This window comes from Tupaia chinensis, unplaced genomic scaffold (genome assembly GCF_000334495.1).
Source record: "Tupaia chinensis unplaced genomic scaffold, TupChi_1.0 Scaffold143874_1, whole genome shotgun sequence".
Lineage (NCBI taxonomy): Eukaryota > Metazoa > Chordata > Mammalia > Scandentia > Tupaiidae > Tupaia > Tupaia belangeri.
In genome coordinates, this window is record NW_006203725.1 from 74,347 (window position 1) to 80,877 (window position 6,531).

At 49.8% G+C, this 6,531-nt stretch overlaps 1 long non-coding RNA gene across 1 annotated transcript in view; it reads left to right on the forward strand.

Moving 5' to 3' along the window:
• The window catches only part of LOC102493787 (uncharacterized), a 24,179-nt gene extending 22,185 nt beyond the window's left edge, over positions 1–1,994 (forward strand). The window contains exon 3 of the long non-coding RNA XR_001369540.1: positions 1,971–1,994. This is a non-coding gene — a long non-coding RNA (uncharacterized LOC102493787). The remainder of the gene's footprint in view (positions 1–1,970) is intronic.
• The last annotated feature ends 4,537 nt before the right edge of the window (positions 1,995–6,531 follow it).

Below are 6,531 nucleotides of genomic sequence, written 5' to 3' on the forward strand. Positions count from 1 at the left end.
TGAGCCTGCCTGTGCTGGGGCTCCTGCTCTGTGGGGCTGGCTGTTTCCTGAAGAGAGAACATTCCACAAAGTTGCAGAGGAAGCGGGAACGGAAGAGGGTGCAGTTGGAAAAGGAGGAGGCCCAGCAGGCAAAGAGGAGGCTCTGAAGGCCAGCGGTAAGGCAGGGGGAGGCTGGGCGGGGCAAGTGCAGCATCTGGTGCTGAGAGGGACAAGGAACAATACTAGGGTTCTGGGTCCAGAGCTTCCCTGGCCTGGAGCTGAGGGCTGAGGGGATCCCCAAGTACAGCTGGGCTGGGGAGGCTCGGGGGGGAGTGGAACTAGAACGTCTTGTAGGACAGCAAAGCTCTGTGATGGGAGTTCTCCAGGCAGTCTTTGCTTTTCTTAGGGATAGAAGTTCATCTTTCTTTCTTTTTTCTTTTCTTTTCTTTTCTTTTTTCTTTTCTTTTCTTTTTTTCTTTCTTTCTTTCTTTTTTTTTTTTATTTTTTGCCATAGGGTTCATGCAATTACTAAAGAGGGACAGAGACACACACAGAAACAGAGAAGAACAGAGAGAAATCACCCCCCAGGGGCAATAACCACATTACAATTCTTTCTCCATTCTCCTTTTGGGATTTTGGGCATGCACATACATGTGCCTGGTGTATTTCTCCATCTGCCAGGTCTGGGATTCAAACTGCTCTGTTGGCCTTGTGGGTCCAGCTGCCTTAGCCTTCACATCTGCTGGACCGGAAGTTCATATTTCCTTTTCCCTCTCTTTCAGGTGAACTCCAGGCCACCCTCAGTAAGTCCTGCATCCCCTCCCGCCCTCCCGGTGTCCCCTTCTCAGCAGATGCTCTGATCCCAGCTCACCTTGTCCTGTGTGTTCCTTTCAGGGGAGAGGAAAGCAGCTTACCTGGCTGGTGAGTGACCCTCCAGGTGTCCTCGTTTCTCACCCACCTGTGCCCAGGTCCCCTGTCCTTGTTTCTGTCTGGGCTCAGCCGTGTGGTCCCTGTCCCTCCACCCCGGGAGCAGAAGTGGAAGCTGGTGGGGGTGACCCTGCTCCATGGCTCTCCACATCTGGGCCGCTGCTCCTGCTTGGGGACCTGGGGGTGATGGTGAGCCCTGACCTACTGTACACTCAGGTTTCCTCATCTGAGCCTGACCTATCCACATATTGACAGTTTTCTAGCCTTTAGTCCATTCAAGTTCTGGTCCGCACCTGGAAACTAAAAGCCAGATGCTCTGATGATATTTCCTTAAATGAGCTGTGTAAATAAGTGGCGTCATCCAGTTCAGGAGTGTGACCCCTCACCTCCTCTCCGCAAAACACCTTTCAGGGAGAGTCATTCCTCTTCCAGCTCCTGAAGGTGCTAATTAAAACATGACGGGGCGGGGACTGGGTGCTGGCTGGGGTGGAGTGTGAGAGGCCGAGCTGATGCTCCCTGGGATAGTGACGCTCCTCTCTAGGACAGCTGGGAGAGCGGCCGCTTTACCCCAGAGCTTGCCGTACATTCCTGTCCTTAAATCATTTCCCCTTTTGAGTTATCTTCCAGACAGATCTTTGCGAGAAAAAGGCTGGTGCATAGAAATGCTTTCTTCTATTTATGAAGAACTTGTAAGAATTTGGGGAATGTAATTTATGTTTTATTGCCTAAACTATTTTCACACATAGTTTAATGTTTGAGTCTTAGCAGCAAAATCAAATGTAGATAGCCAGTTTTTGAGGCCCAGAGCAGCCAAGTGACTTGCCTAGAGGCACACACGGCAGCAGCAGGACAGGGTGGAGCTGTCTGTGATGTGGGCGTCCTGAGCTGTGTCCAGGGAGGGTCCCACCACCCCCTCTCTCCTTGCACATTGCAGGGGCCCTTCCTTTCCAGCCTCTCTCCTCAGATAGATAGTCTTAGCTTTAAACAATGGGGAGCGAGGGCCGGTACATTCACTCTGCAGGCCTCATCCTGGCCGAGGTCTCACCAGCTGTGTTCCCTTTCAGCCTGGAGGAAGGCCCAGCTGTACGGCGGTAAGTGACTGAAGTCTCCTCTGGCCTTCCCTACCCACCGTGGCCCTGCTCTTCTCCCTCAGGATCTCTGGACTAGGGTGGCTCAGGTCCTTGCTCTCCTCTACCAGAGACTGTAGGCAGCGTGGCTCTGCCTCGTTCAACTGCAACTTCTTTGTTTTTAAAGCATTTTTGCAATACGGCATGTGCACTCACTGGATACAGACAGAGATAGAGAAAGCACAACCCAGTGGGGCTACAGGGTATTGGTGGGATTGGGGATGGGCACCTCACAATCCCTTCTCTGCTATTCTTCTCTCACAGTTTAGGCAAGGTCACACATGCACCCAGTGTGTTTTTCAAGCCACTGGGTCCAGGCCGTGAACCTCAAAGTTGGCCCCGTGGGATCCAACTGCCCTAACCACCATGTCACTTGCTGGCCCCAAGTGCCACTTCTTGTTGGTGCAGTGACAATGGAGAGTCCTGCTGTGAGGAGAGTTCAGTGTGAGAGTAATGATTTTACATCAGATCAGGAGTTCCCAGAAAGTATTAGAAATTATATTCGACTGCTTAGGATGCAGGTCTCACTTAAGGGATCCTCACTTCTGGGTCTTCCCTACCCTGAAAGTCTTATGTTTTTGTATCTAGTTTTGGTTTTTCATTTCTTCCCAGTCCTCTGGGATATTAGTCCTCTCTCTCTCTCTCTCTCTCTCTCTTTTTTTTTTTTTCTGACTTTCTGTTCAAGATGAGTGTCTTCCTCTAAGCCTCCCTGGTTGCTGAGGAATCAGTTCTTCAGAATCTGGGGTCCTAGGCATTTAGGATGTTTATGGCCTTGGGGTGGGTCTGTAATTTTTTACAGCTGTTATCTCTCCTTTTAGGGGAATTCTGTTTTGCCTGAATGCTCAGCTCTTGGTTGGGTTTCTTTGGAGTGAGGTGTGAAAATTACAAAGGAAAAAAAAGTAGGGAAATTAAAATTACTGACTAGAGAAAGGATGGAGAGGGGAAAAAAGAGTATAAGGGGTTGAGGGTAGGAGATGACAAGGAAATAGCAGGACTGAGACCGGCTCTGTAGTGGCTGGGTGACCTGGAGTGTAGGACGAGACCACATGGCAGCAAAAGGGGTGTGAGCTGGGAGTGCTGAGAGGGTCCCCAGGTACAAGAAATGTAACCATGATATCACCTTGGGAGAGTTCAGTAAAGGCTTCTACTTATTTATTTACTCATTTATCTTTTTATTTTATTTTATTTTTAAGTTTTGCTATTAGGCATGTATACTCGCTAAAGAGAGACAGACAGAGAGAGAGGGAAAGGGAGAAATCACTTGCACCCTTGGCCATGTAGGACCCAGCTGCCCTAATTACCATGCTGTCAGCTGGTCCAACTTCTTTCTGTTTTCCTTTAGAGGCTTTTGCCATAGGGTGTGTACGTTCACCAGAGCATAGACAGAGAGACACAGTGAGAGAGAAAATGAGAAATCACCTCCCTGGTGGGGATGGCAACACCACAATCCCTTGTCTTCCATTCTCCTCCTGGGATCTTGGACAGGCACGTACATGCACCCGGTGTGATTTTTAAGCCACCAGGTCCAGGACTTGGACAGCAGTTGGCCATTTGGGAATCCAGTGATGTAACCACTATGCCATCTGCTGACCCCTCTGGGTATTAAGCTTTATGGCTTAGCCTTCATGGGAAGACTGAAGCATGTAGTGTGTGTCCTTGTGTGGATGTGTGTGTGCACATAATAAATACATTAGCTGAGTGTGCTCACACTTCTCCCTGTAACTCCTGTGAATGTTGCCTAGCTAAGAGGCAATGCAAAGGCCAGCAGGGGGCGTGGTGGTTGAAGTCCTGGGTTCCCACAGGGTTAACCACGGTTGGTGTCCTGAACTTGGTGGCTTGAAGATCTTCCTGGGTGTGCATGTATGCATCTCCAAAAGGAGAATGGAGGAGAAGGGATTTAGTTGTGCCATCCCCCTGGGAGGTGATTTCTCACTTTTCTTCTCACTGTCTCTCTATTGTGAGTGCACACACCCTATGGTACAAACCTTAAAACAAAATGACAATGAAGAGGTTTCTAGGATGGGAGAAAGGAAAGTTCAAAGTACAGGGGCAAGGAAGACATTAGTGGCTTCTTTTCCCCTTTTCACGGCCTGGTGGGAGCAAAAACATTCCTATAGCTATGGGAGAGCCCAAAATATTATACCTACTTATCTGCCTTCTGCAGGAATTGTCCAAAGTGATTGAAAGCTTCCAGGATCATTTTGTTTCAGAGTCCAGGTTCCGATGCTGTGGTTTTTGCCTGCAAACCCCTGATATGAAATGTGTGGTTCTTTTGTAGACTGGCGGAAGGAGCAGTTCCAGGCCTGTGAGGGACTCGTGTCCTTTCTGGGTTTCCCCCTTCCTGCCCTCATGGTTCCTGGCTTCTCCTTCGGTTCTCTGTGGTGACATAGATGCTGGAACCATCTTTGGTGGTAGGTAGGAACCATCCACCCAGAATTGGATGAGCATGAAGTCGAGAACGACAGTCACATGCTGGGGCTGGTGGTTGTGGCTAATGTCAGATGGTAAATAGCTGTCCTTCAGCTCCCGTGCTGTCCTCAAGGCTCTGTGACGTACTTAACTCCTAAATCAGTCCCTTGGTTCCTTCTGTTTGGAGGGCCATGGATTGAATCACATGATCCACAAGGCTCTTTTCTTAGGGGCTCAGGGCTCTGCTATGTAGCTAATGGCTCTGAGGGAGGTGGTGGCCCTGTGTCCTTGTTACAGGGTGAGGGAGGGTCTTGCATAACTCTTGGTCACTCTCTCTGCAGTGGCTGTCACTTTGAACCCACTTCGTGCCAATCCCAACCTCGCCGTCTCTCATGAAAGGACAAGTGTGACCTGGAAAGACACCTGTGTGGGCTCAGGTGGTTTCTGTGGCGTGCGGGGCCATGAGGAGATCACATCGGGATGCTGTTACTGGGAGGTGGAGATCAGGAATGCAGAGAGTACTATGTGGGCTCTGGGGGTCTATGTGGAAGATGGGAAAGATCAGCCAAACGGTCCTGGGCTCACTAAGCATTGGGTTGTGCGGAGGGATAGAAGTAGATATTATGCCCACACTAAACCACGATCTCGGCTGTCCCTTAGGCAGCCTCCCCACAGGGTGGGAGTTTTCATGGACTACAGTGAGGGGGACGTCTCCTTCTACAACATGACTGACGGGTCCCACATGTTCTCTTTCCCACCGGCTTCCTTCTCTGGGACTCTTTTCCCTTACTTCATGCTTAAGTCAGGAGATGTGTCCATGACCATCTGCTCCACAGTGGGTGGGCCTGAAGAGTCCTCTGTACCCCTCAGCAATTCTTCCTCTTTGGAGCCCCTCCAGGGGAGCTTGACCCCCTGCTTGGCACAGACTCAGGGACCCAATTGCCATTACTCCCCTGAGAAACTTTAAGGCAGAGATGCCCACAGGGCCCCACCCCTGTCCCTGAGCCCTCCCTGCTGCTCCTCCTGAGGTCGCAGACCCCGGTGGGAAGAACCTCTGAGGTGAGTCCTGACAACCCGGCAGCCCTGCCCCCTTCTCTGGATGCAGCCCCCTGGGGTGTGGGTGTGAGGACATCCAGTCATGCCTGTGCTCAGGAAGCAGAAGGTCGAAGCTGACCGTGGGCCAGTCCCAGTGGGCTGTGCTGCCAGGATGCTGTGCTCTGAGGGCCGGGACACACGGGAGGCCCCGGTGTGACTGTGGTCCAACCTGAAGGCTGGATGTGGTGGTGCTTGTCTGTAATTCTAGAGAATCCGGAGCCTGCTGTTTGAATTGGTTTGGGGCAGTATGAATTTAACTATGGGAAGTTGTTTTTCTTTTAGTAGTAAAGACTATTTCATGGGATTTTTATATTATTTGCATATGAAACAGACTGAGGTCTAAATCATTCTGCAGAACAAAGGGAGGGCTATTTTAAACCACTTAAATTTGTGTAGACAGAGGGACCCAGAGATTGAAGGTAGGTCCCAGATCTGTTATGGAGCTGGTTGTTCAAAAATTTCCAGAGAGGTAGATGGCTGGTGCACTTTTAAAGGAGAGGAAACTTAATATTGTGCTTTTATATGTTTTATTCTGGAATTGATGAAACAGATTTTTTTAGAGGTTTTTGCTCTAGGGCATGTGCGCTTGCTATAAAGACAGAGAAAGACAGAGAGACAGAAAGCGAGAAATCACCCCCCAGGGGGGATGGCCACGCCGCAATCCCTTCTCCTCTATTCTCCTCTCGGGATCTTGGGCACGCATGCATACACGCCCGGTGTGAGTTTAAGCCACTGGGTCCGGGACTCGAACCACGGTCGGCTACATGGGAGTCCAGCAACATAGCCATTATGCCAACTGCTGGTTCCAAAACATATTTTTACAAAGCTCAGTAAATTTCTGTTATCTGTGAGAAACTCGTGCTGTGTCAATTTAAAAAATTAAGATAAGGGCCTTAATTTTTAGTTTAATGATTTGGTATTTTAGCATGAGTGACCTCCCCTTTTGGTCTGGTCTGCTGGGGACTAGAACAAGAGGGACCCCTGTAATTTCTAT